Here is a 24191-nt window from a genome sequence, read left to right as displayed (position 1 = left end):
GAAGCCCAGGTCTTTCCTGGCCATCCTCCTGGGGCTGTGTCTGGCTGCCTGCGTGCGGAGTTGAAGGAGACAGGCTTGGGCAGTGTTGGGCAGTGCAGAAGTGACCACAGGCCAAGCCTTTCTAATGACAAAGGCCACATCCCGGTGGCCCAGGGGAATCACCTGAGCCTGAGACAGGCTGTCTTGTTTTTGAAAACGATGCCCACTTAAACCCTTTTCTCCACTGGAACTGCAAGGAAGAAAGGCTGTTATCCACACGTGTTTTAGAGTGTTTCAGAGAGCCAGAGTCACATATTCTATGAAGATGGTAAAGAGGAGAAATCAAATATAAAAAAAAGGAACCGATATGTCAGCAAGTCCAGTTTCCTGTTAGCATCTGCATTCTTCAGGGGGAACTGAGGCTTTGAGAACCTCTGCTGAGATTTTGCTTCCTGCTCCATGACTGTACCTCGCTACCTCATGCCGTCCCTCCCACACATCCTGGGGAATGCACAGCTATGTTCTATGGTGGAGCCAATAATGTCCCCTTTCTTGAGTCATGCCTTATTTGAGGTTCATAAATGTACTGTGGACTGTTTTTTCCCAATGATGGGAAAACACGTCCTAAGCCGGAGAAAATGAGGGTGGAAGAAACCTTGGTAACATGAGAGCCGAGGCAGAAGAGATGGTTTTTTATTTACCTCTAGGTCCTCCGTGCTTAGTTCAGTGCTGGGAAATCAACTGAAACAAGTCTTGCACAGCCTACTCATTTTACGAACAGAGAAATGGAGTTTGTGTGAAGAATGATTTACTGCCCTAGTTCCTGCTAGTTCCATTTCATAGATGAGCAAACTGAGATTCAGAGAGGCAAAGTGAATTTTCTGTAGTCATGTAGATATCAACTTAGCTGCTTCTAGTGGGTTTTTGCTTCTGGACTCCCAGTGTGGGCTTTAGAATGCCGGTGAAGGAGAGATTTCAGTGCCATGGTCTTGTTGGGAAAGGAGGTGGGGTGGCCAGGAGACTCTCCTTAAACTCCTACTTATGTTTGGGTTGTGTGTCTATTTGGAGTGGATGGAGGAGGACATGGAGGTTGATGAGGGCATGCTAAAACTGGTCACAGCTGAGCTGACAATGAGAGGGCAGAGTTGAGGTGGGGGTTCTCAATTCTAAGAGGAAGAGATAGTGCCCTGATCCCCTATCGCCTGCCCAGTGCTGTCCACAAGACCCCCCAAGGGGATTGGTGTCAGGGGATTTCACAGGCTCAGCTGTCTCTATGGGAAGAGGGGTACTTTTCTCCCTTTGTTGCCTGTCTTTCCTCCCCACTTGTTTCCTTGCTGGTTCTTTTTATTTATTATTTATTTTTTTATTTTTATTTTTTGAGACAGAGTGTCACTCTGTTGCCCAGGCTAGAGTGCAGTGGCGCAATCTTGGCTCACTGCAACCTCTGCCTCCTTGGTTCAAGCAATTCTCCTGACTCAGCCTCCCGAGTAGCTGGGATTACAGGTGCCCGCCACCACGCCTAGCTAATTTTTGTTATTTTTAGTAGAGTCGAGGTTTCGCCATGTTGGCCAGGCTGGTCTCAACTCTTAACTGAGCTGATTTCTCCTATGTGAGAGGCTGAGGCTGGCAGGAGAGGTTGAGTCCATCCTATTTCTGACTCCCTCATCAAGGGATTCTCTGGGGACTGGGAGCTGTTGTGTCTTTCACTGAAGAGGAAATGAATTATGCACCAAAGGAGGAGGTGGAGATGAAATCTCAGTTTCAAGGGTGGGGGTGTGGAGAGGAGAGAACAAGCCCATGAGCAGAGGGCGGGAGTTCTTGCAAAGCAGTGCTTTCCTCTGTTCCTCTACTCAACAGCAGAAGCGGAGCCCTGGTGGGAGACGGGGGTGGGGGTATAAGTGCAGTCACCAGCAGACTGGCTGAAAGAAGCCTCTCTCTCGGTATTTATAGAGCTTGCATCGCCATGGTACCCAGGCGCTTAAATTAAACTCTAGCCCAACTGCTTGGAGATGCATGGAATGAAATGCACTTTACCTGTCCACTGTACGTGGTCTCACACCTCGTTCTCAGAACTTCACCACTGCAAAGATAAGCAAATGGAGTGAATTTTACAAATCATCTGGCAAGAAGGGTATAGGGTTGGGTTTATACAACAACCTGTCTCAACAGGGTGGCTGGGCGGAGTAGTAGAAAATACATGGGCAGAAAAAGCAATCCAGATCTGAAACTTGGCTCTGCATCTTGGTCAGTGTGTGACTGTTGGCATGAGACTGCATCTCTCTGAGCCTCAGTTTCCTCACCTGTAAAATGAGAGCACCAACAAGAAAAATGAGAGCAACAATGCTGCCTCACTGTTGACTTGTGACAACTATATGAGATGATACAAGTGAAGTGCTTTGCTCAGCTTCTGAAATGCAGAAGCTCTTTTAAATATAGGTCCCCTTCCCTGTTCAGCTGTTATTCATTTATTCCTCAAGAACTTTTTTGTCTGCCTATTGTCTGCCAGACAAGTATTGAGACACAAGGGTGATTTCTGGTCCCGTGGAGCTTACAGTTTAGTAAAGTAACATGTAATAAACAAGTCAACACATGAAAAAGTAATTGCAAGTTGTTGTTAATAATATGAAGGAAGGAGTGTGCTGTGAAGAATTTGGTAGGGTGTGGATTGGTTGAGAATCTACTTTAGACTGGGCCAGAGGAGAAGACCATTCTCAGGAGGTTAACACTTAAGCAGAAACCTCAAGCAGCCCGCAATGCGAAGAACCAAAGAACATGCATTGCAGGGAAAGAGAATAGCAGGAGCAAAAGCCCTGAAGACAGTATGTTCAATACACCCAGGGCGTTGTTACCATTCCACTGAAAACCACGGGAGGCTGCTCTTGATGGGGGCACCCAAGCTAGAAGGTGGTAGCCCTAAAATGCCACAAGATTCTCTGCCCCCAAACCCATGGCTTCCTGTGCCACCATCTCCACCCTAATCCAGGTGAACAGAGTCCCCGCTCCCCAGCCCTGGTTATTCAGCTGCAGTTGCCTCAAAGGTCCAATAAAGCCTAGTAAAGGTTGTATATTTTGCTACTTTGTCTTTCGTTTTCAGATATTTAAATATGTGTCTTGGCATGGATTTCTTTGGGTTTATCTCATAGTTGGGTGGGTGGTGGGGCTCAGCTTCTTTAATCTGTAGTTTCATGCTTCCTTTCAAAGCTGGGATGTGTTTGGCCATTATTTCCTTGAATCCTTTAACAATTGCACCCTTTTGTCCTCTCTTCTGGGGCTCTCATCTTCATTATAGTCCCATGGGATCCTGGGGCTCTGTTCATTTGTTTTCAGTCTGTTTTCTCTCCATCGTTTAGATTGGATAATTTTGATTGTTCTGTCTTCCAGTTCATGGGTTCTCTTCCCTCTGTCCCCTCTATTCTGCTCTTGAGCCCATCCATGGAGCTGTTTATTTCATTTGATGTATTTTTCACTTCTAATATGTCTATTTGGTTCTCTTTTATGTCATGCATTTCTTTGCTGAGACTTTCTATTTCTTTGTTGAGGTTTTCTGATTTTTCATTTCTTTCAAGTGTATTCATAATTGCTCATTAAAGCATTTTATTATGGCCGCCTTAAAATCTTTGTCAGACAATTCTAACATCTCTGTCATCTCAGTGTTGGCATTTATTGCTATTTTAATTTGGTTTGAGATATCTCTGGGTCTTGACATGATGAGTGATTTTGAATTGAAACCTGGACATTGGCCTTTTTAGGTTGTCTGCTTCTCCAGCACTCAGCCTGGGATATGTGAGGCAAAAAGAAAACCCAGGGAACTCACCACCATGTCATTCCTCGGATTGTGAGGTCCCTAGCCATCTGTCTTCTTCTTTGCACTGTTCCGAGTCTTCTCATATTTGTTTTGTATATAATGTCCAAGGTTTTTAGTTGAACCAGTGGGAAGAATAGGGGAAAATGTGCCTACTCCATTTTCCTGGAAGCAGAAGGTCATTGCTTACTCTGAGCCAACACCTTTTTTCTTCAAGCTGGCTTCTTCACCCCACTTTCCCCCTCCACTCTCTACCTCCCTATTTCATATTCCCTACAGATATCTAGGTAGGAATTGTCAGCATTCTGCCTTCACAGCCTCCCTTATGTCTCTTCCTTCTTTTTGACATAAGCCCTAGCTCAGATCTGATTCTTTTGTCTGATACTTGGCCATTTTAATGATGTCTTCACTCATCTCATAAATAATTGTATGCTTAGCAATCTTCACCCCTCCAGTGTACCTCTTCTACCTCCTCATCTTTCTTTCTTTCTTTCTTTTTTTTTTTTTTTTTTTGAGACAGCGTCTCACTCTGTCACCCAGGCTGGAGTGCAATGGCGCAATCTTGGCTCACTGCAACATCCGCCTCCTGGGTTCAAGCAATTCTACTCCTCAGCCTCCCAAGTAGCTGGGACTACAGGCTCATGCCACCAGGCCCAGCTAATGTTTTGTATTTTTAGTAGAGATAGGGGTTTCACCGTGTTAGCCAGGATGGTCTCCATCTCCTCACCTCATGATCCACCCTTCTCGGCCTCCCAAAGTGCTGGGATTACAGGCGTGAGCCACTGGGCCTGGCTACCTTCTCTTTCTTTCTTTCTGTCTGTCTGCCTGTCTTTCTTTCTTTTCTCTCTCTCTCTCTTTCTTTCTTTCTTTTTTTTTTTGAGACAGAGTCTGACTCTGTCACTCAGGATGGAGTGCAATGGCATGATCTCGGCTCACTGAACCTCCACCTCCCGAGTTCAAGCAATTCTCCTGCCTCAACCTCCCGAGTAGCCGGAATTACAGGCGCCTGTAACTATGCCCAGCTAACTTTTGTATTTTTAGTAGAGACGGGGTTTCACCATGTTGACCAGGATGTTCTTGAACTGCTGACCTCAGGTGATCCACCTGCCTCGGCCTCCCAGAGTGCTGGGATTACAGGTGTGAGCCACTGCGCCCGGCCTACCTCCTCATCTTTCTAAAGCTGGCATCCACAGGTGCATTCCTCAGAGTTAAACATAAACATAGTCTGAGAGCAATTACATTGGGGAAATATTGGTTTTAATAAAGTAAATAGATTTCTTTCCTGTGGGACTTCTCAGCGCTCTCAGGGTACCTCCATCGATGGTGAGTAGCCAAGAAAACAACATAAAATACAGAATGGCCCAAATTTATTTGCTTACATATTCTTTTTCTCCCTGAGGCATCCATCTCTGGAATACAATGTTCTAAGAAGGGTGTTCACAAACTTCTGTAAAGAATCAGATAAGAAATATTTTCAGGCCAGGCATGGTGGCTCACACTTGTAATCTCAGCACTTTGGGAGGCCGAGATGGGCTGATCACCTGACCAACCTGACCAACATAGAGAAACCCCATCTCTACTAAAAATACAAAATTAGCCGGGTGTGGTGGCGCGTGTCTGTAATCGCAGCTACTCGGGAGGCTGAAGCAGGAGAATCATTTCAACCCGGGAGGCGGAGGTTGCAGTGAGCCAAGATCACGCCATTGCACTCCAGCCTGGGCAACAAGAGCAAAAATCCGTCTCAAAAAAAAAAAAAGAAAGAAATATTTTCAGCTTTTGCGGTTTATATCGTCTCTGTCGAAACTTCTCAGCTCGGCTGCTGTAGGGTGAAAGCAGGCATAGACAATATATAAACAAGTAGATGTGATTGTTGTTGTGTGCCCATAAAACTTTATCTATAAAAACAGAACACTGGCCCTCAGGTTGTAGTTTGATCACACTTGTTCTAAAGCATCATTTTAATTAAAGAGACCTAGGTGTCTTTAATTAAATAAAGAAATCCTAGGTTTCTCCCTTTATTCCCTGTGTCTATTCTAACTACAATAGCCTCAGATCCTATCTCCAAAATACATCTTACATGTATTCCCACCTCTCCATCTCCTCTTCTAGCTTCTAGCTTAGATCCAGGCCTGTACCTTATGAAGCCTCCCACTGGACTTCCTCTGTGCACGTGCTCCATCATTCCACATGGTGCTGGGATGGTTGCTGTGAAACCTTAGTGGCTCTTTGCTGGTCTTAGGAGGAAGTGTAAGCACCTCCCTACGTGTTGTAAGGCCCAGTGTGGGCGGCCCTGGCCCTGGCCCGGGCCCAGCCCTCCAGTCTCAGCTTTCGTGGCTCACCCACTCCTACTGCACAGCTGAGCTTGTGCATGTGGTTTGCACACTCAGTTCTCCTCACTTCTGGACCTGCACGTGGGCTGTTTCTCTTGCTGAGAATACTCCTCCTCTGTGTTTAGTTGGTGAATTTTCCTTCAGGCTTCAGCTTAGGTATGACTTCCGCCCTTACTCCCAAAGTTGGGTTGCATGCCCCTGCAGCTACTTTACCTTCAGCAATCTAATCTTATTTTAGTTCCCTGTTTTTTTTTCTCTCTCTCTCTATTTTTCCCCAGCTATAGTGTAAACCCTGTGAGGGCAGCTTTTCCTTTTTTTTCTCCCTCCTTTCTTCTACATCTCCAGTGCCCAAATAAGGTCCAGCACAGACTGGCCTTCAGAAGACATGGGCCTCCCAAAGTGCTGATCAGGGCCTAAGACTCCATTGACACCAACTTTTAACCGGTTTTCTTTCATGTAGGGAGCAGATGGCATTAATCTATTGGAATAATTGGAAGCCCATATGCCCCTCTAAGAAATAAGTTGCCCATCTGTAGTGAGGGTGAGAGCTATGCAGCATCCAAGGGTCTTTTGTGGAAAGATTTTTGCTTTTTGGTTTGAGTCCAAAGGTTCTTTCTCAAAAGTCACTAAGATCTCTTTGCAGAGCTCTATTTTTTTTTTTTTTTTTTTTTTGAGACTCTGTTGCCCAGGCTGGAGTGCAGTGGTGTGATCTCAGCTCACTGCAACCCCTGTCTCCCGGGTTCAAGCAATTCTTGTGCCTCAGCCTCCAGAGTAGCTGGGAGTAGCTGGGAATACAGGCATGTACCACCAAGCCTGGCTAATTTTTGTGTTTTTAGTAGAGGTGGAGTTTCACCATGTTGTCTAGCCTGGTCTCAAACTCCTGGCCTCAAGAGATCTGCCTACCTCTGCCTCCCAAAGTGCTGCGATTACAGGCGTGAGCCACCACGCCCGGCCCAGAGGTCTGTGTCTATTAAAACATTACAGGCTGGTCATGGTGGCTCACACCTATAACCGCAGCACTTTGGGAGGCTGAGGTGGGTGGGTTGCCTGAGGTCAGGAGTTAGAGACCAGCCTGGCCAATATGGTGAAACCCCTTCTCTACTAAGATCACAAAAATTAGCCTGGCATGGTGGCAGGTGCCTGTAATCCCAGCTACTTGGGAGGCTGAGGCAGGATAGTCACTTGAACCTTGGAGGCGGAGGTTCAGTGAGCTGAGATCGTGCCACTGCTCTCCAGCCTGGGTGAAAGGGCAAGACTCTGTCTCAAAGAAAAAGCCAGAAAAAAACATTAGGAAGATGCCAAATGCAATGTGGGATCCACGAGTGGATACTGGGTTACTTTTAAAAAGCAAAAAGCTACAAAGTACATTCTTGGGGCAACTGGGGAAATGTGACAATGGAATGCATTTTAGGTAATATTATTATGTCAGTGTTACCTATGTCAGGATTGATAGTAGTATGGTAGTTCTATTAGGGGAATAAACCTTCTTCTTAGGAGATATACACTGAAGCATTTAGGAGTAAAGTGTCATGATGTCTGCAAATTACATTCAAATGGTTCAGAAACCATTTTGAGTATTTCAGAGGGAAGGAGGGAGGGAGAGAGTGTAATGTGGCAAAAATGTTAACAACTGGTAATATGGGTAGATATTTTGTCCTCTCCAAATCTCATATTGAAATGTGACTTCCAGTGCTGGAGGTGGGCCTAGCGAGTGGTATTTGGGTCATGGGGACAGATCCTTCATGAATGTCTTGGAGCTGTCCTCCTGTAATAAATGAGTTCTCACTCTGTTAGTTCACGTGAGATCTGGTTGTTTTTATTTTATTTTATTTTTATTTTTTGAGATGGAGTCTCGCTCTGTCACCTAGGCTGGAGAGCAGCAGCGCAATCTTGGCTTACTGCAAACTTCACCTCCCAGGTTCAAGCGATTCTCCTGCCTCAGCCTCCCCAGTAGCTGGGATTACAGGCATGCACCACCATGCCCAGCTAATTTTTATATTTTAGTAGGCGGGGTTTTCATCATGTTGGCCAGGCTGGTCTCAAACTCCTGACCTCAAGTGATCCGCCCACCTTGGCCTCCCGAAGTGCTGGGATTATAGGCATGAGCCACTGAGCCCAGCCTTGGTTGTTTAAAAGAGCCTGTCACTTCCGCCTGTTCCATGACTCTCTCTCTTGCTCACTCTCCCCATATGATATGCCAGCTCCCCGTTTGCCTTCTGCCATGATTGAAAGCTTCCTGAGGCCTCAGTAGAAGCCAAGCAGATACCAGCACCATGCTGCTTGTACAGCCTGCAGAACTGTGAGCCAAGTAAGCCTCTTTTCTTTATAAATTACCCAGCCTCAGGTTTTTGTTTTTTGTTTTGTTTTTTGACAGAATCTTGCTCCGTCACCAGGCTGGAGTACAGTGGTGTGATCTTGACTCACTGCAACCTCCACCTCCTGGGTTCAAGTGATTCTCCTGCCTCAGCCTCCCAAGTAGCTGGGACTATGGGCGCGTGCCACCACACCCAGCTAATTTTTGTATTTTTAGTAGAGATGGGGTTTCACCATGTTGGCCAGGTTGGTCTCTAGATCTCTTGACCTCGTGATCTGCCCGCCTCGACCTCCCAAAGGGCTGGGATTACAGGCGTGAGCCACCACGCCTGGTCAGGTATTTCTTTATAGCAGTGCAAATGGACTAACACAACTGGTAAATAATAATAAAAAAGTCCTGTATTTGATATTTTACTCAACCCTCATCTCACTTATCACAGTGTCTCACATGGAATATACCTCAATGAATGTTGGCTGAACTACAACAACAATTAGCAAGTTGCCTAAAAATGTGCATTGAATTGCTTAAGATGCTCTATTGACTTCCTATCTTTTAACTTCTGATATGGGGGCTTTGAGCAGCTTTATAACCAAAGGGCCCAGCAAACAGCTATCTCTTTCCTATTGAGCCATATGGCTTGAGTTCCAAATATATTTATAGAGCTTATATTTCATATCGCTTAACATTTTTACAGTAAAAGTCTCTATAAAGGAAAACAAAGATAGGAGAGAAACATGGTATATTCCAAGAGAGGCAAAATAAATCTGGGTTTGATGTCACTATGGGTCATAATTTCTGTCCTGATCCAAAATAAGGATGGACACACTCTCCTGTTTGTCCTCCTGAACAACTCCCATGATGTCCCTGCAAGAACTCAGCTGCAGGTGGCTGCCGTCCACCCCATCATCCAGCTTAAGGACCAACATTTCCTGGAAGGCCAAAGACCTGCACCTGCATGGAATGGCAGGAGTTCATGGGCAAGCGGAGCCCTTTACCTGACCTCAGTCTCTTGGTGTCTTCTGTTTCCATTTTATCATGATCCAAGAGACTCTTGCATCTGGCAGGCCTTAAAGCAGTGGGATGGACTTTAGAGATTAGCCTGCCCTTTGACATGAGCTATGGGCCAGAGGATGGGACTTGATGGAGTGAGCATTTAATGGGTTTGATCACTTCTGTAACCAGGGGCTTCTCTCTGGGGCAGCAATGAGGCAATAATGTAATGAGTGGTGGGTGACTGAGCACTTACTCTCCACTGTGCACTGATGGAGCACTCACCCTATACCATGCACCAAGGTGGCACTTCCCACATCCAGTACTCATTCCAGACTTTAAAGCTAAGGAATCTTGGGGATCCAGACCCAGGCCAGCCTGGCATTAAAATCCAGGCTTCAGGCTGGGCGTGGTGGCTCATACCTGTAATCCCAGCACTTTGGGAGGCTGAGGAGGGCGGGTCACTTGAGCTCAGGAGTTTGAGACCAGCCTGGGCAACATAGTGAGACTGTTTCTACAAAAAATACAAAAAATTGCGAGGCACAGTGGCTCACGCCTGTAATCCCAGCACTTTGGGAGGCCGAGGTGGGCGGATCACTTGAGGTCAGGAGTTTGAGACTAGCCTGGCCAGCATGGTGAAACTCCGTCTCTTCTAAAAGTACAAAAATTAGCCGGGCATACAGCAGGCACCTGTAATTCCAGCTACTTAGGAGGCTGAGGCAGGAGAATCGCTTGAACCCAGGAGGTGGCGGTTGCAGTGAGCCAAGATTGCGCCACTGCACTCCAGCCTCAGTGACAGAGTGAGACTCCATCTCAAGAAAACAAAAAATTTAGCTGGGCGTGGTAGTGGGAAACTCAAGTGGGAGGATGTCTTGAGCCCAAGAGGCGGAGGTTGCAGTGAGCCGAGATTGTGCCACTGCACTCCAGCCTGGGTGACAGAGTGAGACTCTGTCTCAAAAAAAAAAAAAAAAAAAAAAAAAAAATCCAGGCTGCAGAGTAGCAGGTGTAACAGAACCGTGCCACACCCCTGGGAATATGGAAGACTCCAGTGGCATACGCAGATCTTGCCTCTGAGTGTTTAGTGAAGTTCTAGATTAATTTAAAAGGTAATCAGGAGTACTTCTGTTATTCTGACTGAGCACTTACTCTCAGTCAGTAAAAGTCAATGCCCATGCTCCGCTCCAGCATCTCAGAGGAGAAACTAATTTCCAATCAGCAAGTTAACAAGTAACATGGTTGCCCCCAAGGTGGGGCAAGGTTCGCCTGTGTGCTATCAGTGAGTGTCCAGATTGGGCAGGGGAATGACTGGAGGAGGTAAGAAGCAAATCGGCCGGCACTTGGAAGCACGAGATGTGGACACGGTCCACTGCCTGGAGTTTGTTCATCAAAGTCCTCCCACTGGCACTGTGGCCAGGAACTCCCTTCTTCCAGGTGGTGGGGAAGCTCGCCATCTGTGCAGCCTCCTCTGGAGGAGAGTGAGATAGGGCTCAGATCAGAAATGGAGCTTCCGAGCCAGAAAGATGGCAAATGGGATGAATTCATTTGCTGTGGCTGAGGCCAACCAGTTCTTGCATCCAGGGTCCCTGGCTTGTCCCTTTAGAACACATGATGAGGTCAGGTGGAGCCAGGATGAGCTTGAAGTTGGGATATGGGCTGCATGCGAGTCTAGCACCTGGTACAATGAGTGTACATCTCAGACTCCCAGTCAGTATTTGAGGAATGAACGAATGCACGTTGTGAACTCTGAAGGGTTATGGAAAGGTGAGCAGCAGAGTGTAGAGGCTTTAACTGTGTAGAGGATTTGAGTGTGTAGAAGATTTGACTGTGACAAGGAGCTGACTCCAAGGGCTGAGACTGATTCTTCAGCATCACCTCTTCCACTAAAGGTCAGTCGGGCTAAGTTCTTCCCCTCCCCACCCAAGAACTAGGACCTGGAAGGTGGGCTGCATGTTTGGGACAGCATGTGTTTAGTGCCTCAAGGTAGAAAGGATGTATGTATCTGCATGCTCACATCTCTGCATAGACAACAGTGCAGGTGGCTCTTGCTGCAGAGATCCCGTGTGTTGCTAAATCCAACAAGCAGGGGTTTTTTGTTTTTTGAGACAGAGTCTCGCTCTGTCACCCAGGCTGGAGTGCAATGGCGCAATCTCACTGCAACCTCCGCCTCCCAGGTTCAAGCAATTCTTCTGCCTCAGCCTCCCGAGTAGCTGGGATTACAGGCGCCTGCCACCACACCCAGCTAATTTTTGTATTTTTAGTAGAGGCGGGGTTTCACCATGTTGGCCAGGCTGATCTCAAATTCCTGATCTCAGGTGATCTGTCTGCCTCGGCCTCCCGAAGTGCTGGGATTACAGGTATGTTGCACTCAGCCAACAAGCAGGTTTTATTCTTTTGTCTCACTCCCCTTGCTGTAGCCTGGAACACAAACACCAGCTCTCTGTCTTTCTCACACACACATTCACACACACACACACACACACACACTTCATTCTGTTTCTCCCCAGACTCCCTGCACCCCCGTCATAGATTGCTTGACATCCCTTTTCCCCAGCAAAACACTGTGTTGCACCTGTTCTGAGGAAGCATCCTGCACTAGCTGTCTGCAGGTGCCCAGCCTATTACAACTCGCACCCCCACCCCTCCGCCATTGCAGAGAATGACATGGTGTGGGGGTGGGGAGGGCGTTAGGTCTCCTGGGCAGGGGGTCTCTGCAGCACATCATTTTCCCTTCTTACAGGAGTGGCGTAGAGGGTGTCTTTGTCGGGTTTCCCAGGAGACAGACTTTGAGCTGGAGAGTTGCATGCAGGATGTTTTTTAGAGACAGCAGGAACAATGCTTGGGAGGGAAAGAGTGAGGGGTGCAGGGATGGGCAGATGGAGACATTGAGCTGTGATGATGTAGTGATAGTGGCCTCAGCCGATCCCATGGTGAGCTCTGGAGCTGGAACAACTCTTCAGAGATGCCACAAGCAGCCAGGCCTTTGCCTGACTGCTTTAGTGGAAGACTGACCTTTAGTGGAAGAGGTGATGCTGAAGAATCAGTCTCAGCCCTTGGAGTCAGCTCCTTGTCACAGTCAAATCCTAGCCTCAACACTCTGCTGCTGTGTGGACCAGGCATTGGACATGGGCTTTTTCTGGGGAGGGGGTGTGACTGTGCCTTAGGCAGTTCCCTTGCGGAGGGTGGCGTGTGGTGTCAGCACTTGGTATTATTGGGTAGTGGGGAGCTGAGCACCCCAGGTGTGAAGAAGGGAATCTGCATCCCCACTGTGTCCCAAACAGGCTGCTGTGACCTGGCCTGACACCCCGGCAGAGTGGAAGAATGCAGAAAACATTCTCTCTCGCTGCTCCTCCCACAGTTTTTATGGGGTTTTTTGGCTTTTGTCTGATTATGTTTTTCATGATACCAGGCCTGAGTCCTTTTTTTTTTTTTTTGAGATGGAGTCTCGCTCTGTCGCCCAGGCTGGAGTGCAGTGGCATGATCTCGGCTCACTGCAACCTCTGCCTGCCGGGTTCAAGCGATTCTCCTGCCTCAACCTCCCAAGTAGCTGGGATTACAGGTGCCTGCCACCATGCCCAGCTAATTTTTGTAATTTTTTTAGTAGAGATGGGGTTTCACCACGCTGGCCAGGCTGGTTTCGAGCTCCTGACCTCAAGTGATCCAACCGCCTCGGCCTCCCAAAGTGCTAGGATTACAGGCATGAGCCCCTGCGCCCATCCAGGCCTGAGTTCTTGAGCCTTGGGTGTCGAAGTGCCCATATTTCTGAGGTCAACAGAGAACACTTTAACCTGTGGCCATCCTTTCTCTTCTCTTCTCCCAACGGCTCTTTGACATTTTTATTCTCTTTTGTATCTGCCCCCAACTCTGCCAGTCTCATAGAAATTTGCCAGTTTTCCTGGTGTAAATGCTTCCTTCTTGGCAGATTTCATGCTAGCAGTGTGATATCACCGAACATGGGGCTGGGAAGAGGCACAAATATCTGTCTTGTGGGTGGGTTCCAGTACACCCCTGAGTGCAGGTGGGTTTGAACCCCAGGAGAGGGATCCTGGGGTGAGGACTGGAAGCAGCCGGTAGGGCTTGTGGAGTCCCTGGCAGGGATGGGCTTGCCTTCCTCCCTAGGTTCTCAGGGCCTGCACCTCTCTGAGTATTGAATGGCTTCAACTGTGTTTCCATCCTCTTGCCCCCCAATGCTTTTTTGTCCATGGGATGTGCCTCTGGAAGTGAATCTCATTTATATTGACCCACCTCTTCCCCTCTGTCAGGTTCACTGGAGGCGGATGCAAGGGCTTAGAGAGGTGGGGTTGCAGAGGGAAAAGGTGCCTTCCCAGCAAGGATTCTGCCCTTGGGATATAGCAAGCCTTTGGAAGAGCCCAGCTTGTCTGTCCTGCAGAACTCTTTGAGATGATGCAATAGGATGTCATTTCTGCTCTCCTCCAGTTAGCACAGAGCTGACATTTGGGAATGTGCCCCTTTATGTGTGTGATTTACTCCTGGATCTCCGTGACCACCACAAGCAGTGGGTAGCTTCCCTTCTCTGCATGTTGCTAATGAGAAAACTGGGACATAGGGATGTTTAAGATTTGTCTAAGACTTGTAGCAAGTACATGGTAGAGCAGGGTTCAAACTCAAATCATTGATTCTAAAGCTCATGCTGAAACCATTTCACCATATATCCCCCTCAGGAATATAGACTGGCATGTGTCCTGTCTTAGGAGTTTTAAAAAAATGAATGATTAAAGTGGTCCTTCAGTTGTTCTTTTGTCTTATACATATAATGCTATGGCTTGAATGTGTCCCCCATAAGTTCATGTATTAGAAACTTAATGGTCGTTATAATGGTATTAAGAAGTGGGACCTTTAAGAGGTGATTAGGCCAGGAGGACTCTGCACTCATGAATGGATTGATGCCATTATTGCAGGAGTGAGCTCCTGGTAAAAGGAAAAGTTTGGCCTCCTTTCTCTCTGTCTCTTATGATGGGCATAGGTGCCATGTGATACCTTCCACCACAGGATGACCCTCACCAGATGCCAGTGCCATGCTCTTGGACTTCCCAGCTTCTAGAACCATGAGCCAAATAAACATCTTTTCTACATAAATTATCCAGTCTGTGGTATTTTGCTATAACAGCAGAAGATAGACTGACACAGTGAATGTCACATGCTGAGTATTATTCTACCCGATCCTCGTGTCTCTCCTTGGTACAGAGAAACACAGGTGTGAATATGAGAATGAGTAAGAAACCTCCACTCAGTACTTGCTGAGGTATTTTCTGCAGCTCCTGCACACACATCTTTGCTCTGCATGTTCCATTGTTCCAACATTTCCACTAATTACACATCATGCATCACCCACCCCCGCACTGCCAACCTGCCCCCAGTATGTGTCTCTAGTCCTCATACTCTGTGTTATACCTTCAGTTACACCTGATGTCTTTGCACCTGCACACATCCTCACACCTGGTGCCTTTACACGTATGTGCATCCCCTTGAAGCCTGTGCTGTACATTACCCTTGATATTTGCAATGTGTTACACACACACACACACACACACACACACACACACATGTTCTTCCTCTCCCTGGCAGATTTGTGCTACTGAGAAGAATACCACCTCCTCCAAGCAGCCCGTTGAAGCCTCACCAGTTGGGGACTGATAGATATCAACTCATTCTCTCTAGAAATGCTATTGAGCTCCATGACTGCATCCCTGGCATCAGTCCAGAAAATACCATTTGGGCACTATCAATTACCATCAAGTTGCTGTTTCAAGGGGCTCTGTGATGGCTGGCACAGGAACAGGACAGGAAGGAGGAAATAAAGTGTTACCCTGTCATCTCAGGGCCTGGCATCCCTCCCCCAGGTACCAAGGGAGGGTGCTTGGAAGTCCCCAGGCTCCTCTCACTTGTCATTTTCTCATGTGGATCACTCTGGTGCTCCTCATTGTAGCACACTCACAGGGCCACTCCCTACTGCACACAGCCCATCGCTCCTGTCTTAGGATTATCAGCATCTCTGCCTTCCTCCAAGCAGTGGCAGCTCCTCAGGAGGTCTGTGGGGTGCAGAAGGGACTGGGGTATTGGGGCAGTCAATTCCCTTTTTCACACTCAGCTCTTGAAGTCAGTCAACTGAGGTAGTTGAAGAGGAGAAGAATCGGGGTAGAGACCTCAGAGAAGAAGAAGAGGATTGGGGTAGAGACCTCAGCCTGTAGTTCTAGAACCCTTGCCTTGGGGAGTGTCACTTGGATGAATATAGGAAGTATCGATAAATGTCTCCTTAGGGAAAAGAGGCTCCTTCCTTAGGAATGCTGGGATCTTGGGTGAGGAGAAATGAGGGAGAAGTGGGTGGGGAGAGGATGCATTAGAGCAGTGGCTCGCTACTGGGGTCCATTTTACCTTTCAAGAGGATATTTGGCGATGTCTGAGAGGCTGTCACGAATAGGCAGGGGTGGGGTGTGAGGTGGGTAGAGGCCAGGGATACTGTTAAACATCTTCTATGCACTGGATGGCTTCCCACAACAAAGCCATCTGGCCCAAATGTCAATGGTGCCGCAATTGAGAAACCCGGTACTAGGCACATAGGATGGTCCCATGGGCAGAACCACCTCTGCAGAAAGTGAAGGGAAGTCCTGCTCCCCATGTGTGGAGGGAGGCAGTGGGGATCCAGAGTGAAGGAGCAGCTGACTTCTAGCCTCACACAGACCAGACCATTCTTCCCAGGGGACAGGCTCTCCAGACTGGTGTTGCTTGGTGGCTTCCCGCATTCCCAGAAGAAGGGAAAGGCCATGGTATCCTCAGGGTGAGTAGCTGAGAAACCCTGCGGAGCCTGGTGACTTTTGGCTATTCAGATTCAATCTAGATCCTCCCAATGCACTATTTGTGCACCCATCCAAGTGCTTTCCACCAAATCCCCATCAAAGCAGAGCTAACTGCCCTTCCCCGTGTCCCTGCTGTACCATAGCAACTTCTCTTCCCAGCACTTCCACGTTATTATTATTTTTTGAGACGGAGTTTCGCTCTTGTTACCCAGGCTGGAGTGCAATGGTGCGATCTCGGCTCACCACAACCTCTGCCTCCTGAGTTCAAGTGATTCTCCTGCCTCAGCCTTCCGAGTAGCTAGGATTACAGGCATGTGCCACCACACCCGGCTAATTTTGTATTTTTAGTAGAGACGGGGTTTCTCCATGTTGGTCAGGCTGGTCTCGAACTCCCGACCTCAGGTGATCCACCCATTTCGGCCTCCCAAAGTGCTGGGATTACAGGCATGAGCTACTGCACCCAGCCACTTCCACATTATTATTATTATTATTATTATTATTATTATATTATTTTGAGATGGAGTCTTCCTCTGTTGCCAGGCTGGAGTGCAGTGGCACGATCTCAGCTCACTGCAACCTCCTCCTCCCAGGTTTAAGTGATTCTCCTGCCTCAGTCCCCAGATTAGTTGGGGTTACAGGTCCCTACTACCGCACCCGGCTAATTTTTTTTTTTGTATTTTTATTAGAGACGGGGTTTAACCATGTTGGCCATAGTTGGCCAGGCTGATTTCGAACTCCTGACCCCAAGTGATCCTCCTGCCTCGGCCTCCCAAAGTGCTGGGATTACAGGCGTGAGCCACCATGCTCAGCCCACTTCCACATTATATTGCTTATTCGCTTCTTGGTGTTTCCCATTAGACTCCTCCTGGATGGCTGTGTTTTATTCATCCCTCTGTCCCCAGCACCTGGTTTGTCCATTGAGCACCTACGGCATGTCAGGCACTATTTGTGGACAGAATGGACAGATGCCCTCATGATTTCAGTAGATGTTGGTAATTAACATGTTTTTGTCTAGGCAGTTATTTTCCTTGTAAGAACCACTCCTTTCCCACTCTTTATGGCCCCGGAAAGGCTGATGGGGTTTGGGCAAATTCATGGTCTTCTGTTGATAGAGGGAGGGTCTCTTTGCCATTCCCATGGGTGCTGCAAGGATATAGGTTTGGGCCTGTTGGCAACCATCTTTCCTACATATGGAATAAATCAATGTGAAAATAAGGCCACATCCCAAGGGAAGCGGCATTGAGAGGTGGAGCAAAGACAGTACCTTGTGAGCATCTTTGCGCCCCTGGATCTGACCAAATCTGAAGCCAGTCCTGCCTTTGGATATTCTGGTTTTTGCTTTGTGTTAGGGTTCTGTCACTTACCCCTGCAACTCTCCTGATTAATACAGAGATGCTGCTTGGGGGCAGAAGCCAGCCTGTGTTCACTTTCTCCATCTTCATTGCAGCATTCTACGTAATAGATGTTTCCTAAATGTTCACGTGGTTGACTAATAGCTAGTGGGGCAGATTCCTTCTGGCCAAAGGCTCTAGCCTGAGAACAAAATCTATATGTATGTGGCTGAGATAAGACCAAGATAAGGGATTGTTGAGGGAGTGGCCTGGGAATGGAAACAGCCAGAGAGCTGACTGAGAAACGAAGATTCCCAGCCACCTGGGAGGGGCCTGTTCCTGATCTGTGGTGTGTCCTAAGCCTCAATTTTCACACTGTTTCACAGAGTGGCTGGGAAGTTCAAATAACAGCAATTAATTTGGGTAGAAGGGTTTTATGAATGCATGAGTGTAAGGACATCCCTTTTACTGTCCCTGGAATTGGGCTCAGTTCAGGGACACGGATCATCTCTGGAAGAGTGGCTACTGGGTAGACTGTCCCTAAGGGGGTATAGGCTTTGCTTCTTCTGTCCTCCCTTCCCTGGAGCCTTCTAGAAGAGCAAGTCGCCAGGGCTTTACGCAGCTCTTGCAGTGGGAGGATTGGGTGGGTGGAGCTCCTTACTCTTCAACAGGTCAAGCTTCAGGCTGGGATCACACTTCAGCTCTCACTGAAGGCTGAGAATAAGAAAAGTTAGTCGCCAGTCAGTAGACATCCCCTTGAGGGAGGCTGAGTGTTTACAACAGCAACCCTGCCAGATGGCAGTATCATCTCCACTACACAGGGGAGGAAACCCAGGCTTTGGAGGTTAGATAAGAAGCCCAGGCTTAGCTAGAAAGGAGAGTGGTTGGGACTGAAAGTGAAGGATTTTTTTTGTTTGTTTTGCTTTTTTTTTTTAGGATTTTTTTTTGTTTGTTTTGCTTTTTATCTAAAGACGATAACCCCCAAATTTCACTATTTTCCTTTAATAATAGCTTATTTAATATGCATTTGTTAAATGCTGGGCCCTTGCCAAGGACTTTACATATATTATTTTTATTAGGCTTTCCAAATAATCCCATACAGCAGTTATTTTTATCCCTATTTTACAAATGTGAAAGGTGAGGCTCAGGAAGTTAAGTCCAGGTGGAAATGTACTCAGTGGGTAAATGGTGGAGGCAGGCTCGCAGTCCAGTCTCGCTGGTCCCAGGACTGGTCTTCTTTGGAATCTTTTTCCTGGAACCGATTCCACGGGCCTCTTTCAGGAGTCCAGGGCTCTCCTCGCTGTCTCTTGCTGCCCGGCGACTTCCCTAAATCCCTCTGAGGCGCCTTGCCCAACTCCAGGCAGATTTCATGGGAAAGGCTGCCACCTTGTGGCCAGATGGCAAACCCAACATTTGCCGGGAGGAGGCGCGAGGGCTGGTGAGGGAGGGGCTTTGCGGAGCAGCTGGTGCAGCCTTGCTTTCCGAGGGCAGCGCGCAGCCACAGTGTCCGCTGCGCGTGCTGGGGGACGGCGCCTTACAGGCTGCCCACCTGCCTCCTCAGGGTGGAAGGCGGGGCTTGGGTGTGAGCGTGCTGAATCAGAACTTTCCTGGAAAGTCGCCACTTGGTGTGGTCAGAGGATCACTGAAGTAAGTAAGTAATCAGAATATCCCTTCTCCCTAATTGTTCCTCCCCGGTGTTTCACCTGGGTGGTCGTGGAGGAGGGAGAGGCGAAGAAGGAATGGTGCATGCGCTGGAGAGAGGATCCTTGGACGGGATCTGTTCTCGGTGTTCCACCCTGTATAGACCCTGTCCCCAACTCTGAGCAAGTTACAGAACCTCGTCCTCATTTCCCAAATCTGAGCCGGTTTGAGGAGCTCTCCCTCAGTTCTGACCGCCCCAGCCTTCCTTCAAGCCCTCATCCAGACTGTTGCAGATTCTCCCGGGCTCTGGGCCTTCTGCCACTCTTCTCTCTCCACTTTACAAACCCAAAGATTCCCTAATCGTGTTTCTCCTTATGTACAAGAGCCACATGTACTGACCTGGCAGGAGAATACCCAGCTTCTTAGCCTGACTGTTAGTCCTGCCTCATTCCCTCCAACAAACCTCATCTCTGGCTGTGCCCTTCCCGCTGAGCTCCAATTCCTTGCTCCTCATTTCTGGCTGCAGGTGAAACTCACCTACCCACGATCAGACCTTTCTTCCAGAGGTCCTGATTTAATTGGCCTGTGACCCGTGTCTAGCGTGCTCGCCGGTGTTTCTAATCCTTAGCACCTGCCCCGGCCTCTCTGAACTTCTCACCTGTCTCTTTGCATATTTCTTCTCCTTCCTGCTACCCTCTCCTGCCTTGTCTGTCTTGCATTCTCTTACTTGCCAGTGCCCAGCTCAAATGCTTGTGGAGGCTGGGCATGGTGGCTCATGTCTGTAATCCCAGCACTTTGGGAGGCTGAGGCAGGCGGATCACCTGAGGTCAAGAGTTTGAGACCAGCCTGGCCAGCATGGTCTCTACTATCTCTACTAAAAATACAAAAATTACCCGGGCGTGGTGGTGGGCATCTGTAATCCTAGCTACTTGTGAGGGTGAGGCAGGAGAATCATTTGAACCTGGGAGGTGGAGGTTGCAGTGAGCCGAGATTGCACCATTGCACTTCAGCCTGGGCAACAGACCAAGAGTCAGTCTCAAAAAAACCAAAACTTGTGGAGAGAACTCATACTCTTGTCCTCTGGACATCACGTGTTTGCTCATCACTTGTGTGCCAGCCCTGAGCCCACTGTACTGTAGTGATTGATTGGCTTGTGAGTTTGTCTCACACTTTAGACCATGTTTTATTTATCTTTGTCTTCCCAGCTTCTGACAGTGCCAGGGACAAAATTGTGCTTGGTGACTCTGAAAGTAGAATGCCTGAACAGATGTCTCTCGTTCACATGGCTAGTCTTCACATGGCTGAGACCCTCCACTTTCCAGATGTCACCCTTTCTGAAAAGCCCTTGAAGCCATGTAGAAGGTCCACACACTGAAAGTACTTGTTCAAGTTCCCCAGGCCCAGGAGAGGGGAGAAGCAGAGATTGCTCTTGAGGACATGAGATTTGAGGGAAGATATTTCTCCATCTCCCCAGCCCCCACATACAAATCTCTCCCCCTGTGAAAATTGTTATGCCTCAATTTCTACTCTTAGAAAAATCAGTGTTTGGAAAAAAGTTTTTAAAATAATAAAAATGAGGTTGGGTACGGTGGCTCACGCCTGTAATCCCAGCACTTTGGGAGGCCGAGATGGGCAGATCACTTGAGGTTAGGGGTTCGAGACCAGCCTGGCCAACATGGTGAAACCTCGTCTCTACTAAAAATACAAAAAATTAGCCGGGCATGGGGGCAGGCTCCTGTGGTCCCAGCTACTTGGGAGGCTGAGGCAGGAGAATTGCTTGAAACCATGAGGTGGAGGTTGCAATGAGCCGAGACTACGCCATTGCACTCCAGCCTGGGGAATAAGAGTGAGATTCCGTTTCAAAAAAACAACAAAAAAAGAACGTTTATTGAGTACCACATATCCATAAAACAGGCAAATATCTCATTTAATCATCAAAGCAGCCATCCTCATCCCTGACCCATGATGGACTATTATGTAAGTGAGAAACTTTTCTTCTGCTAACTTATCTCTTAACACAGCGTATGATATTTACCTTAATTAGCACATGTAACCTTCCCAAGTTCCCATGTTCATTTAGTGAGTGGTAAGAGTCAGGACTGGTTCCTAGGTGGTCTGACTTCAGAGTGCACGATCTTCACTAACCCATAGGCTGTACCACCTTTCCAGAATTCTTTTTTTTTTTTTTTTGAGATGGAGTCTCGCTGTGTCGCCCAGGCTGGAGTGCGGTGGCGCGATCTCGGCTGACTGCAAGCTCCACCTCCTGGGTTCACACCATTCTGCCACCTCAGCCTCCCGAGTAGCTGGGACTACAGGCACCCGCCACCACGCCCGGCTAATTTTTTGTATTTTTAGTAGAGATGGGGTTTCACCATGTTAGCCAGGATGGTCTCGATCTCCTGACCTTGTTATCCGCCTGCCTCGGCCTCCCAAAGTGCTGGAATTACAGGCATGAGCCACTGCGCCCGGCCCGCCTTTCCAGAATTCTGTAGCAGTCTGTCCTGGTCATGCTAGGACTGGCCCAAGGAAAGGCGGGAAAGGATTTCTGCCCCAAGCCTGTTTCCTTCTCCCTTAGTATGTGTTTGTGTAGTGTGTTGTAAGAGCCTGGCCTGGGTGTAGCAGAAAACCCATGGATGATTGAAAGATGGTTAAACCAAAAGAGGAGAGTTTCAGGCCTGGGTGGCATTCTGGTGACATGTGGTTCCCTTTGTGACACACTATTTGCCCACCCTTTGGGTCTACCCAAGAGGCTGGATGGGGCAGAGAATTCATGGGCCGGGTGAGATCCCCCGGCTTCTGACCTGGCGTGAACTCCCTGTCCTGGTGGGCACTGCTGGCTGCATCTACTGCAGGAGGATAAAACACAGTGGCCGGTCCTCACGAAGCTCCCACCAAACCAAGATCTGAGCGGTCCTCATGACCCACTGGAAGCTGTTCTGTGAGATTTCTCCAAGTACTGCTGACAGCAGCCAGATTAAACAAGGCAGGCAGCAGCTGGGCCCAAGCAGCCCAAAGACAAAGAAGCTGTCTCCTGCTTCCCATCCTCCTCCTGAAGAGAAACGGCCCAAACTCATGGCCCTGGGGAGATGCGGCTATTCACATGTGCTTCCAGAGGGAAGTGCTCTGGGCCATTTTCATTGCCTGCTTGCTTTACTAAGTCATCACTGGCTCTGCTAGTGACGCCAGGAGGGCTTGTGAAGCCCAGTACCTGGGTTCAAGCAGGCCAGCCCCGCCTCTCTCTTTCTTTCCTTCCACCTGTGGGTGATGGGACCGTAGGAGGCCTTAGACTTCCTGGAGAGGGTTTGGAATTGGCCACAGCTGGACTTGAATCTGATCCCACCACTTACCCACTGGGTGATGGCGGCCTCGGATTTCTCACCTCCAAAGTGAAAGATACTAGGAGCTCATCTGGGGCATGCATCCAGTCAATTTTTTAAAAACTAGCTTTAACTTAGGTTGACGGCTTCCTTGGCCTCCTCCTTCATCTCACCTAGGTGACCACATCGGCTTCCCCTCCCTGTCCTCCACACTGCAGCCACAGCACTTTTTATGAAATCAAAACTCACAACTTTCTGTTGCTTTTCACGTTAAAAAAAAAACAAAAAAATCGCACCTCTAACTGTGTCTTGTGAACCCTGCCAGCCTCTCCTGTGCTCGGGCCTAACCACCCACCTTGTGTGTCCTTCTTTTTTTTTTTTTTTTTTTTTTGAGATGGAGTTTCGCTCTTGTTGCCCAGGCTGGAGTACAGTGGCACAATCTCGGCTACCTGCAACCTTCGCCTCCCAGGTTCAAGCAGTTCTCCTGCCTCAGCCTCCCGATTAGCTGGGATTATAGGCATGTGCCACCATGCCCGGCTAATTTTTGTATTTTTAGTAGAGATGGGGTTTTGCCATGTTGGCCAGGCTAGTCTTGAACTCCTGAACTCAAGTGATCTGCCCACCTTGGCATCCCAAAGTGCTGGGATTACAGGCATGGGCCACCACCCCCAGCCCATTTGTACTTCTTGATGCCATGCTTTTCCTATGGTCTGTCCACTCCTGCCCACAGTTTCATAAGGCAAGGGCCCATGGGTGTCTACTCACCTCTCTTACCCAGAACTGAGCCCAGAACTTCCCCCTGGCATGAGGGAAGCTCTCAAGAAAATGTCATTGAATGAATGAAACGTGAGGACGAACTAAAATATTGCATGCAGAGCCCTTAGCACTATGCTGGGCACCAAGTAAGCACCAATAAATGTTAGCAATTAATGATGGTATTATTCTAATTTTAGGAGTAATGTAAAACAAAAGTTATCCAAACCAGCAGTGCTTTTCTTATTTGGTTGTCCCAAATAGGCAAGATTTGGGGTAAGTTGATGTAGTCTGGAAAGAAATATGAAAGCATACACACACACGCTCGTGCACGCGTCTCCCAGTGTAGTGAATGCTCCCCTTTAATTTCTGCCAGCATCTCTCAGAACTAGAATGTGGTTGCAGGGAGGAGCCTGAATGTCCCAGGAGGGCTAGAGGGATCCGTCCATGCTTGGGCAGGCTCTGAGGGTCCTCACCGCCCACCCACACCACACGCAGACTGTCCACCTCTGCTCCACGCAGAGAAACGGCTGCAGCTGCAGGCAGAGTTAGCTCTAGAACTGGGGAGCACTAAGATACCTCTAACAAAAGCTCCTCCAGGCAGGGCGCCGTGGCTCATGCCTGTAATCCCAGCACTTTGGGAGATTGAGGCGGGTGGACCACATGAGGTCAGGAGTTCGAGACCAGCCTGGCCAACATGGTGAAACCCTGGCTTTACTAAAAATACAAAAATTAGCCAGGTGTGGTGGTGCGCCTGTAATCCCAGCTACTTGGGAGGCTGAGGCAGGAGAATTGCTTGAACCCAGGAAGCGGAGGTTGCAGTGAGCCGAGATCACGCCATTGCACTCCAGCCTGGGCAACAGAGTGAGACTGTCTCACGAATAAAAAAAAAAAAAGAAAAAAAAAGAAAAAAGCTCCTCCA

General features: G+C 48.3%; 1 long non-coding RNA gene across 3 annotated transcripts in view; it reads left to right on the top strand.

Moving 5' to 3' along the window:
• The first annotated feature begins 19034 nt into the window (after positions 1-19034).
• The window catches only part of LOC129036709 (uncharacterized), a 42241-nt gene continuing 37084 nt past the window's right edge, over positions 19035-24191 (top strand). The window contains exon 1 of one of the 3 annotated variants that reach the window (XR_010126461.1): positions 19035-19205. This is a non-coding gene — a long non-coding RNA (uncharacterized LOC129036709). Of the gene's footprint in view, positions 19210-24191 lie in introns of all 3 variants that reach the window. The other 2 variants (XR_008502625.2, XR_010126460.1) reach the window with 2 other exon arrangements.

Source organism: Pongo pygmaeus, chromosome 4 (assembly GCF_028885625.2).
Source record: "Pongo pygmaeus isolate AG05252 chromosome 4, NHGRI_mPonPyg2-v2.0_pri, whole genome shotgun sequence".
NCBI classification, from domain to species: Eukaryota; Metazoa; Chordata; class Mammalia; order Primates; family Hominidae; genus Pongo; species Pongo pygmaeus.
Note: the sequence above shows the minus strand (reverse complement) of the source record. Positions and strands in the feature narration are given on the sequence as shown.